Genomic DNA, 12110 nt, shown 5'->3' with positions numbered 1-12110 from the left:
TTGTTGCAGCACCACTGGTACCTACACCTGCTACAAAGCCACCCTGACACTGCTTGGTGAATTTAAGCTGTAAACACTGAGGTGAAATGCAAAGCCAGGTCCACCTCTCAGCAGAGAAGACAGAACAAAGAATGGTGGATATTGCAGCATTAAAAAAAAACACCAACAAAAATAAACAAAGCATGGAGAGTGGGACTGCTGGGTGTTGTGGGGGTGGAGGTGTAGTATCTGTCCTGGCAGAAGGTTGTTTTCCTTCGGTTTCCCTTGGCACTCAGGTCTATCAGATAAGTCAACAAGCCCTGAGAGCGGGACAAGATGTTTACCTGGGTGCTTAAATGTAAACTCTCCGAGTAAGAGACCTACTCTTCTGCCTAGAAAAGTGTTTGTGACTCGTGCTCCTACCCAAGCAGGAACGTCATGCCTTGGCCGGGAGATGTCAGAGTTGGGTTCATAGGAGTCACAGAAATCCAATCAAATGAACACATCTGTCCCCTCGGTTTTTACTGTGGGATTTTAGGAAACACTTTATGCTGCCCTGCATATCTCCATTGCTCTCTTTCCAGCACAGAAACACTTGGAGTACAATCTGAAAAGCTTGGACCTAAATTAGTAGAAGATTAGGTCCACAGTAAGTAACTGTTGTTCCACATCTCCAAAAACCCTACTCTGAGCATCCCCTAAGGCTTATTTATTGAACACAGCTGCAATGTAGTGGTTAAACCATTGACTGAAGAACAACCTGAAGTGTGCAGTACAAGAATCTTATCTCTGGCTGATGCTATCATAACACAAACAGTTATCCCTGCCAGATTCAGGGGAGCAACAGGGAAACCAATGGAAAACAAAAGAAGCCAGTGCAAAGGAGAAACCCGCATGCCAACAAAGCTTATCATGAAATACATCATGCGCTACACCACCACAGATGCATCTCAGTGGAGGCAGATGCGATTCCCCTGGCTTTGGAAGAGTTTTTCTTACTTCAACCCAAAGCTGCAGACTGCATTTCTGCATTACATGTCAGTTTTGGCCCCAATCCCTCCTGCTAACAGAACCTCTCAAAAGCGGGACGATAACTTTTGGCCACCGAGGGTGACCATGCCGTGATGCCCTGCTTCAGGGGGGTGAGGAAGATGTACAGACATCTCCTCTGCCCAATTCAATGAGTAATTACTGTCTGCATTCCTTAGCACAGTTTTATACAAGCAAAGCTATTTGGCTTATTAAACACACCCCAAACTTGGGTTCCACAAAAGCAACTAAAAGGAAATCACAACAGGGTAAGAAAGCTTTACAAATTCAAGGGTAAGCAGAGGCTGATTTTTCAGGACAGCACTGGGGCTAAGACTAGAAGCCACGCTGGGTAAGTTGATGTTATCACGGAACCGATTGCCAAAGCAAGCTGTATAAGCTCACACACTGCACTAAACTCCCCTAGAAGCTGCGTGCGCATGAAAGAAGGAAAGGAAGGTATGGAAATTCAAAGAATCTGCCGACTAAATGCATTACATTTTATTTAATCTAATTTAAATTGTCAGAACAAGCTGAATTATTTTCACTTAAATATTTTTCCCTTACTGAACTGCAGAGTTGCTTTGATGCTCGTTTTTTTCCCCCCCAAAAGACTATTGACAAATGCCACATACTGCCTGGTCTGACTTGCACACAAGCGATCAGCCTACAGTTAAAAATTCTACAGGCAGTTGGGGACAGAACAGTGCCAGTTATTTACTCTATTTCCTCTTTTAAATTTTTTTCCAATACAATTAACTAAATTATGTCATTACACATTCATTGTCCAGGAAGTTTCTTTCTTCCCCTTTTTAGTCTCCTTTTCAGTTGCATTTCCCTACTTCACAGGATGCTCTAAACTAAACATTGGATTCAAGTTACACAATAAAGATTTGGGAGGGATGGAATGAATAAGGAAGGTCATGGGAAGGGAGGTATCTGCTAAAATAAGATTTGCCAAGCAGCTAGGCAGGACGTAGTGTCAACTGCCTTTTATTAAAGCAGACTGCAAATTTGTAGCAGCTAAGATACCAGGTGGAGGGACACAACAGAGCAGCAGTTGAAAGAGTTCAAAAACTTTCCAGGGACTGAATGAAGCCTAAATTTATTCAAAAACCAAATTACAGTGATAAATGCTGTTATGGCACAACCAAGGTGCCTCATATAACCTTAACCCTCTCTGCATATTGAGGCTCTTTCACGCTACATAAAATCACTCCAGCTACGGAATATGCAGCTGCATTTAAATTGAATGTATCGCAAACTAGTGCTCCTGGGCAGATCATTCATTCATTTAAAAAAATTTACATTCTCATCTTTATAATTACAAGGGGAAAACTACCTTGAAAGCAAAGCAAAAACCAGATACACCAGTGTCTCGTTAACCTCCAGAGAGCTGGAAAAGCAATGTTAAGAGCAAAACTTCCTGCACCCATCAATCACAGCTTTAGAGGCTGTAAAATATCAACCTCAGGTGACAAAGATTTTTCCAGGCTGATGGGTCTTCCCTGCTCTGCCAGGACAGGCTGTCGCTTCCCCTCAGGCAGCCCTGCCGCAGCCTGCGGCTTTCCTTGGCACGGGCTGTCCCGGCACAACCGGGAGACGTGGAGATGGGGTTCAGCCAGCAGCAGGGCTGCCTGAAGCACCGCCAGGTGAACCCCTCCTCTGGAGCCACACGGACACTCGGGTGACAGTGCGGGAAGTCCCTTCCTCTTTGTACGCGGTGGGAGCCACGACCTGCGTGAAACCAGGCTCCTGGAGAAGACTGGCAGGTGACCGCCTTGAAGTCTACGTTTTGGGATCTACCACTGTTGTTGCTGCTCCAGTTAGGGATTTTATCCTCACGTTCCACTCTGACTGACATTAAGAAATGGGTTTAAACGGAGGCCAATAACAGGAAGCAGGAGCCTGGCATCTCCGCAGCTCGACGTGGACAGCAGGGTGAGCTGGTGGAGGAGAGAAAACAAGCGGCGGCGAATGGGCATCCCGCAAATCTTGCGTCATGCCAGCTCCGGCCAGAGCCACAGAACCTGGCACGGGGATGTCTAAAACGCTGTCACAGATGGAGGTGGCAGCCGTGCCCTGCCCCGAGGAGTTCAGCCTGCGGCACCGCTCTGCCCCAGCACCTGCACGTCCTCTGCCGGTCAGAGCTCACCCAAACACTGGGCATGGGACAGCGAGCATGCTCACATGGAGAGCAGAAGGCACAACACTGTACACCTTGTGATATTTAAAAGCTACCAACAGTTCATCTTTCTGTCTAATGACTGTTACACCAGGAGGCACGCTCATTACAAGCCCCTGCACAGGCATTAATCTTCAATAGTCAGCCCAGTCTTTTGCATGCGTACAGCTCAAGAATATTAAAAACTTCCCCCAAAATGTTTTTGCAATGCTTTTATGAAACTGAGAAAGCAACGCAGAGCATTTTTGCCAGAAATATGCCTCCCTACCAAGCCTAAGAAGCCACTAAGCCCATTAACGAGGCATACAAGACCCTAGCACCAGACATGGGCACCAAGCATCTGAAAGCAAAGCTTGGCAACAAGATGCAGCTAACTCAAAATGTCCCACCACCAATGGGACTAGCCAATGCCTGGCTGTGAAGCTCCCAGTCCCCAGAAGATGATGGCTAAGCCAACTGCTGAGGAAGAAGATCCTTGAACATGTCCTGCAACAAGCCGGAGCTCTGGAAACAGCCACCAAGGGCACCTTCACTTCCAAAGCATGCCTTATGCGCTCAACCCATAAAAACGAGCGCTCAGTAAATTCACTTGTTTCTGGTGCTATCGGTTCGTAACAGCTTGCCTCACTTAAGGGACAGGACTTCTGGAAAGCTGCAGCACACACCTTGCAAACAGCCTGCCGACAGTCCCCATCAGGGGTGATGAAAGACATGGGCAAACACCAGGAGATCTGAGACAGGAGAAATCACAGTTGGTGCAGCTGAGAAGCTCAGATCACATGCAGTAAGCCATTTTGTCAGAAGAGAGACCCCCTCCTGTGACAGGCACAGCAATCGCTTCGGTTCTCCACGCTGGAGGATCCAGCAGTACCTCAGCAGGTGTTGGCAATGGGATTCTCTCCTGTAAAGACTCTTCTCTTGGCTGGCAGGGAGATGTTACTGGAGTCACAGATCCCTCCTCCTGCAACCACAAGCTGCTTTGGAGGGCCGTTCGCGATCCGAACAGGGCAAGACAGACTCTTTGCTCCCTTGCAAAGTGCCACCAGGGTCAGGACGTTTCCCACGGGGACAAGCCTGCCCCGGCAAGTCAGCCTGCAGGTTCAGGGCATACTTAAGGAGACGCAAGAGGAAGGCTAGAGGATGAATTAAAAATGAAGGATGGTCTTCCCTCACTTTGCATATCTCCCGAGAAAAACACAGGTCTGAGTAGCTTTAGGGCCAGATTTAGGAATGAATGACATTTTAAGAAGCATGACACCAGCAGAATAGAAAGTTGTGGCTGCAGCCTACAGAGCTCATTCTCATTTGCTTTCAGACCATTACCACAGCTCCAATTAGCTTCAGCTGGAATTAAATCCAATTTCCATTTAAAAAAAAAATAAAATCTTCTGATACATCTTCTGACAACCCTAGAAGAACTCGTGACTGGCCCAGGCAAAGCCGCTGCTCCTGGGACGAGCCTGGCACGGAGGAGCACAGCATCCCCAGGCTCACACTGTGCTCCCTGCGGGGACAGGCACACGTGCAGTGACCAAACTCCTGTCCTGACAACCTGAGAAGGGGCCACAGCCATCACTGAGGGTACAGCACCCAGCAACCCCTCCCGCAGCCAATGAGCTACCAACAAGGGAGCCAACTGAAATGGTCTCCCACAACTGGTTTCAGTGGTCTTGCTCCACGTCAAACCTAAGCCAAGGTGAATCATTTGTCATGAGATTTGGGGGAATCAGGCTTCTTACACCAGGGACAGGCTTGGCCTGCCACCCTCTGCTGGATGTAACCATCTGGGCTTTATTGCACAAAGCCAGAACAGAGGCTGGACACAGGGATGTGCTCATTCCCATTTAAATGGTTCTGGCTTACAGAGACTGGTCACAAAAAGGTGACTGTCAAATACCTGCATTTCCAACCCCTGTTTTATTTTGCATAAGTTCCTCCTTTAATAAAATCCTACACACAGGAGCACCCATTGTCTGGAAAGCCCCCCAGAATTCCTCTGAAGCAAAGCTGACATACACAAGCTCAAGAGCAATAAAACGCAGCCCAGCAAAAATCAAAGTAGTGTCTCATCACAGAGGGCCTTTTATGCTGAGCCTGCTTTCTTCTCCCCTCTCCTCCACGCAGCAATTCCAGCTCTCTCGGTACAAAAGCTTTAGGAGGGCAGACACCAGGGAGAAGACTGGGAGGTGTGACGCAAGACACACAGGTATTGACCACTGAAGGAGAAACTCGAATTGGAAACTGGAAGGAACAGCAGATGCCCCAGCTTGTTCCAGAACAATGCTTTGACCACTCTGCAGAGGACTATGAAAGGCAGCTGCCTGCGATACTCACCGGCTGGGTAGCTCCTGCCAGGCCTGTGCTCCCAAACCTAAGTTTCAAGCTGCTGCCTTCCCTTCAGCAATAGTGAAGGGGATACAGGATTTTCAAACATATTCTAACATATTTAACAGGTGTTGCTTCTAGGACCTTTCCTAAACATGGCAAAGTACGCTCACTTTCTTTTGAACACACATTTCATAATTAAAGTTGGTGCTAATGGTTATGCATTCACAACATCGTCCCTTGTAATTCCCACTCTCCTCTCACAGCAAGCAGCTCTCATCAACCAGCCCCAACTCATCCTTCAAAGGAAAGTCTGCTTCTCCCCAGATAAGTTTTAAGAAAGACAAAGCCATGTCTTTGGAGAAACACCATTTACCTTCTAAAAAAAAAAAAAAAAAAAAAAAGCTTCACTGAAGAGGAGAAGGAAAGGATTGCCCCGCAAATGCTAACTGGCTTCGATGGTGGCTATCTGCAGCACAACCAAAAGCAGCGAGCCTTCTCCCCTCACACCACTGGCAAGCTGCCAAGAACAGAGCATCCTGTGCACAATGCCCTTTAGAAAGAAAAAAAACAAACCTGAAAAAAAATCCTGCTACCTCCAAGCAAGGGAAACCATCCCTTCTGCACAGACATGCTAGTCTGTGCGGAGCAGAGGTGAATGAGAAGCACACCCACAAGCTAGCTCCTGGCCCTCCGAAGGCATTTCTTTTCCTCCCTCCTCCCACCGCTGCCGCCACCCCCGCCTATTTTAAAATGACTTTGTATGAGCCACGTGCCAACTTTCAAGCATCAGCAAGATGTATCTCCTTATCCCATGCCCAAGCCATACCATCCATCACATGCTTGCATTTTCAAGAAATTACAAGAATTTTGGGGTTGCGCACCAGAAGACACACGTGCGTGCTCCCTCTCCCCGGGGCACTCAGTATGAAATGCTTCTTGCACTTCCACTGGTGGGAAGTACGCTCCCGATGCTGGCATGCTGCATGGTTGGGGAATCAAAAACAAACCCTTCTGCCACTCTGACTAGTCCAATGGTTAATTCATTATGATAAACCCATTGTCCAAAACAAAAACATAATTTAATTGCTAAACCAGCTGCCCAAGTTTAGTCGTTGCTCTTGGCAAGCATGTCAGGATCTCAGTACGCCTCGTTTTCCGCAAGCATCTCTGTAGGTACATGCCATGCCTTCCACCTTTGGAAGCCTCCAGGTGTCCCTGTCACCCAAATCCAGTGTTTTCCAACCTAGGTGGATATTTAAAGGGATATCATCGGCTCAGAACACCTCTCAGAAAACATTAAGATTGCAGCAAATGAAATAATAGCAAGCATCCCTTTTTTTCCCCAGTTGTTGAGCATGCATTTATTCAGCTGCACCCTTTCCCATTTAGGCAGCCTGATCTCCCTTGAAAAAGAGGGCAGAAAAAGAAAACAAGGCTAAAATATATTTGTAGAAGTCACCAAAAAAGAACTGGCAGAGGTCTCAAAGGCTGGTGCATGAACTGTATGTAACTATAGCTATGTCTAAGTTTCGTTGCTGGGGTTTTTTCCCCAGCCAGATTTCGAGTAGATTGCGTCGCTTGATACTGGCAGTTCGATCATCGGGAAACATGTGGCATGCAAGAGAAGAGAAAAGCTGACCAGGTTGTAGTTGGCATCTTTTGCACAGAATGCTGCCGGCACGGGTTTCCACAGTATCTCAGCTAACACAGATCACCAGGGAGAACTCCTTAAAGTACCTGCTGCTTTCTTTGACTTTAAAAAGATACACACCTACAAGACAAGAGACACTGAAACAGTCAGAGTACCACTGCCATCTCTTCCACCCTGGTTATTCACAGCTATCTACAAACCTACTGTGCAAATTATAAGCAGTGTTTCTTAAAAATAATACAGGCGTATTTCATGCAATGCAGTCCAGAAGAGCTGCAATATTTCTTGGATTACAACATGCATCCGGCCCTCCCAGCTCCTGCCTTCTAATTCCAGTGCAATCAGTGCCAGGAGAATGCATAATTCATCCCGCAGTCAATCCTATGGTCTCCTAGTCATTAAGCAACAGAACCCTGAACTTCTAGAAAGGTCACATTTCCAGGAGGTTCAGCTGAAGAATGTTCTCTCCTATCCACTGAAAGCTTCACGGAGGCAAGGTAAGATAAGGTAAGGAGCTCCTTCATGGAGCATTTGCCCCCATTGTTTAAGGATTCACAATTACTTTGCTATCCCGGTGTGACAATAGGAATAAGATATTTATCTGAAGAAGTCAAGAAATGCAGAAATCAATAGGTTAATTAGCAGATTAGCAAAACACAACCGACCCATGAAAGCTTTTATATAGCAAAAGGCTGATGAAGATAAGCGTTTGCATTTGTTATACTCTCAGGATGGTAGAGGATTATTGGAACAACGGAGATTTCAGGCATTGATTTAAAACATTTTCTGCTCATTAAAGCTAAAACCCAACAATTTTGCAAGAGCAAATCCTTCCACAATCCATGGGCAGGATCCCACACAATACAGTAATACAGTCAATACGAACTCAGATAAATCACCTCTTGCCAAAAGAAATTTAACTTCAGTCCGAGTTAAGCTCCATGAAGATGCAGAAGTTGCACACAGACTATTTTCTAATACAGACAACGAACAAAGAAACTGATCCCACGTACAGACATTATGGGAAGCATCCCAGGTACATGAGGAAAAACACATTTTAAAAAAAAAAGCCTGTTTTTCTTCCATTCACTGGAAAACATATTGCATTTGTTATTGAATCTAACCTAAAAGTCATGCTTGAAGGAAAGACCAGCAGCTCTTTGGAAAAGTGGGAGATCCTCTTCCCATGAGTATCAGTGCATCTTGCATACACAGACAGCGCAACCTCATTCCTTACAGTCTCACATCACTAAAAACAAGAAAAGAAAAAAAATATAGAATTTTAATTCAGATTGCCCCCTTGGTCTACCAGCATTCTTGCCTCACGTCAAAGTAATCAACACTCAAAAGAATATTGTCTTGCTTGGGGGAAAAACAAAACCAAAACATGTTGCACGAGTATTTTTAATTGCAACCATTTCTAATCACAGATCGCATGCTTTCTTTTTTTTTTGCCCCTTTGTTTTTTTCCAGAGTCATAATCCAAGTTTAATGTTGCTTAGGCTACAAAGTAATCTCTATCATCAGCTCCCGACAACTGGCCCATGTTATTGCCATGCCCATGAGCTTGGGTGGCAGAACGAGGTACCACGGTGCCAGCTGCGACACACAGCGAAGAAAGCATCACCTGCGACAGCCTCATTTGAGAACTCAAAAGGTTTGCCTACACTTACACAAGGTCCTGCCGGTGCAAGCATCCAGCTGCAAGAGCAAACGCCACTCCTGCAGCTGGCAGAACTCCTCTCACCGTTGCAAGTCCCTGAATGGACTAAACTATGCCAACAAAAAGCACTTTTTTTGCCAGCATAGCTGACTCCTCAGCAGAGCTGCTGCCAGCGTTGCAACAGCCACTGTATAGCAGCATGCGCTTTTTTTCCCCTCCTAGTTTCCTACACTTCCATCTCTACACAGGGAGACCCTAAGTTTAAGGCAAGAAACAAAGAAAAGCAGAAAATAGGTGTCAGGAAGAGGCGATGCCTGCCTTGCTGGCTGCCCAGCATCTCCCCCTGTAACCTAAGGGAAGATGTGGGGAGATTATCTCCCTTCCCCCCCCCCCCCCCCCCCAGCCTCACCACGCTCGATGAAATCAAACATACACAGCTGTAAGATCCTTTCGCCTGAATCAAAGGGCTCCCGATCCAAGCACCTGAGAAGAGTCGGGGCACCAGCAGCGAGGTGGATATTCAGGTCCGGAGCAGGCAGGGCCCCACACGGGCTCCTTGCCGGTTCTGCTCCCCAGCTGCCGCGGGAAGCACCCCATGATGGTGGTGGGACCCCACTTAGGACAGCGTTATCACACCAGTGGGCTGCTGAAATAGCCCCCTGATCTTTGCTCGAGTTTCACCTCAGACAAGAAGAGCTTTTGAACGCGAAACCACAACAAATGGCTCCTAGTGGGAAAACTGCGGAATATTTTGGGGAGTAATTGATTCCTCCTTTCTCCCCCCCCCCCCCCCCCAAGAAAAAATCTGATCTCCCTACCAGATTTTCACTTGTGAATGGGATTACAGGCTAACGCTCAGTTCCAGTGCTTGCCTGTAAGTACTCCTGTGAAAAAACTCAGGATTCTGTCCTAAAGGCACAAACTACCCAGCTGCGAGCAGGAGACGCAGACCTCCAGAACACCCAGCTGTTTTTCTCAGCGAACCTTTCATTCCAGATGATGCACTACGCGACCTTTTCCCGAACCGAGCAGAAACTTATTTGCATGGGAACTTACTTGTAAACACACTTGCCCTGTTTTATTCCCTCTTTCTCGCGGTTCCCAATATTCCGGCAGCTATTGCGCTCCGGCAGGTCCCCCCCGGCAGCCCGATGCAAACCACGGCTGCCAGACGCCTTCGCTGCCACGACCTCCCAGGAGCAGGGTGTCCCCCCTCGCCCCGGGTTCAGGGGACCGGGGGGACCTCGGCCGCAGCCATCTGGCCTCCAGCGCGGCCCGCAGACATCTCCCGGGGGAGGAGACGGCCAAATAAGCCTACTCACCAGAGGCAAAGGCCAGCCTTTTTTAGCGGCCGTTTGGGAAGGTGGCAAATAGGAGGTCCGGAGCTGGAGGAGTTGACTCAAAGCGCCCTGCAACATTCACGCGGCGGGAACTTCGCCGGGTAAACCATTAACCACCCGAAAGCTGAGCTGTGTAACTCCTTCCATCATCGGGCGAGACTCGCACACACCCCACAAACACACGCGCGCTGCGTGTGTGCGCACACGCGCGTACATACACGTACGGGTATACAGACACAAGCACGGACAAACACACACGAATACGTACGTACACATTCTTTCCGCAGGGCAGGGGAACACGCCAGCGCTGCCCACGCTCGGGGCGAGGCGGGCGCTGCCACCGCAGCCCCACCGCGGCGAGGCCGAGGCCGGGGCCGGGACCGGGGGGATCCGCTCCGCATCCCCCGACGGCCAAGGGGGCGTCCGCTCCGCTCCACGGCGGGGGGGGGGGGGGGGGGGGGGGGGTGTAAAAAGATGCGCGCCCGCAATCCAGCCGGGATGTTTCCAACCCTCGCTCCCTGAAAATACACACACTCCCCCCTCCAAAAGCTGGAAAGCCCCCCCCCCCCCATCTCCCCCTTCTACAGTCCCCGCGGCAGGAGAGGGCAGCGCGGCTCTCCCGCAGCCCCGCCGAAGTTTCCGCGGGCGGCAGCGGGGGCAGCCCCAGCCCCTTACCCGGCTGGCGGAGCGGGGTCCCGCGGCGGCCCTGGAAGCGGCGGCGGCTGCCCGGCGGGGAGGGGTGGGGGTGCCGGGGGGGGGGGGGGGCGGCGGCGGCGGCTTCCTGGGAGCTACAACTCCGCGGCGGCGCCCGGTCGAGCCGCGCGCCTGCGGAGCGGCGGCGAGCGGGGAGGAAAAGAGGAAATGAGCGGGAGGCGCATTGGAGGGAGGGGGAGGAAGGAGCGGTCGCCGAGGGACCAGGGAGAGCGAGGGACGGAGCTCAACTTCCCCGGCGGGGCGGCGGGCGCGCCGGGGGGGGGGGGGGGGGCGGAGCGCAGCGCGCCGCTGCTCCGCGGCCGCCCCGCGTAGGGGAGGCCCGCTCGCCGCCGGCGCTCCCGCCGAGACGGGCCACTTGGTATCGCCCTGCCCGCCTACCCGGGCCGGGGCTGGGGCCGGGGCCGCCGGCGGCGGCGGGCAGGAAGTGCGGGGCCGGTGGGGCAGCGCGGAGAGGCGGCTCCGCGGAGCTGCGCACCCGCGGAGGTGGGGGGGATGCCTGCCCGACCCGCACCGGCAACGTGGGGAGGGGGAGGGGGGGTGGAAAAAAGTTTGGATTTTTCGGGTTGGGGTTTTTTTTCCTTTTTGTTTTTGTAAACCCCGAAGCAAATAAGGAAAGGACGGAGCAGGACTCCCGCGGCACCAGCTCACACCGGGCCCTGCGCGCATCTCCAGCACGGCTGGAGGGGGTGGCAAGTTTTCGGTGCGCGGGGGGGGGACGGTGGCAGCTCCGGAGCGGCCGCCGGAGGGGAGCGCGGCAGCCTCCGACACGCCGCACGCTTCCCTGCTGAGCAGGGCGATGCTTGTCCACCCCCCCTGCCCCCGAAGTGCCGCCCCCCGCCCCCCATCCCAGCAGTGCCCCCCAGCAAGGCCGATAGCGGTACAGGTGAATTCGGTGCAGGTGAATTCGGTACCGTCAGCCGAGTCCGTGGGTGGGTGCAGCCTCACCTGGCTGGAGACGGGCGCTCGCCGTTCTGTGCCAGACATGAACTTGCACTGCCTACCAGCGTACCCCATCACAAAATGGAGGGGATTTAGGGACTGATGCTAATCTTCTTCCTGAGGGAGGTCATTGGAAGCGTGGCTCAGAAATATGGCCCGCAGCACAGACAGAGAGGCGAATCTTCCCCTTAGGATATTTTTTGCCCCCTCCTGCCCAGCTCCTATCCAGCACATTTTTAAGTTGAAAATATATGGAGAATTTAATGTAGTTGCCACTGTGCC

The 12110-nt window shown here is 50.7% G+C and overlaps 1 protein-coding gene across 5 annotated transcripts in view; it reads right to left on the bottom strand.

Annotated features, from left to right (window-relative positions):
- The window catches only part of HPCAL1 (hippocalcin like 1), a 66003-nt gene extending 55082 nt beyond the window's left edge, over positions 1 to 10921 (bottom strand). For 2 of the 5 annotated variants that reach the window (XM_049818801.1, XM_049818798.1), the window contains exon 1: positions 10851 to 10921. The gene's annotated coding sequence lies outside the window, so the exon portion shown is untranslated. Of the gene's footprint in view, positions 1 to 9891; positions 10116 to 10157; positions 10325 to 10850 lie in introns of those variants that run through there. The other 3 variants (XM_049818803.1, XM_049818799.1, XM_049818800.1) reach the window with 2 other exon arrangements.
- Positions 10922 to 12110: the final 1189 nt, after the last annotated feature.

The sequence above is a fragment of the Accipiter gentilis genome, chromosome 16 (genome assembly GCF_929443795.1).
Source record: "Accipiter gentilis chromosome 16, bAccGen1.1, whole genome shotgun sequence".
In the NCBI taxonomy this organism is placed as follows: Eukaryota; Metazoa; Chordata; class Aves; order Accipitriformes; family Accipitridae; genus Astur; species Astur gentilis.
The sequence above is the reverse complement of the archived record's forward strand: the minus strand, read 5'-3'. Positions and strand labels throughout refer to the sequence as shown.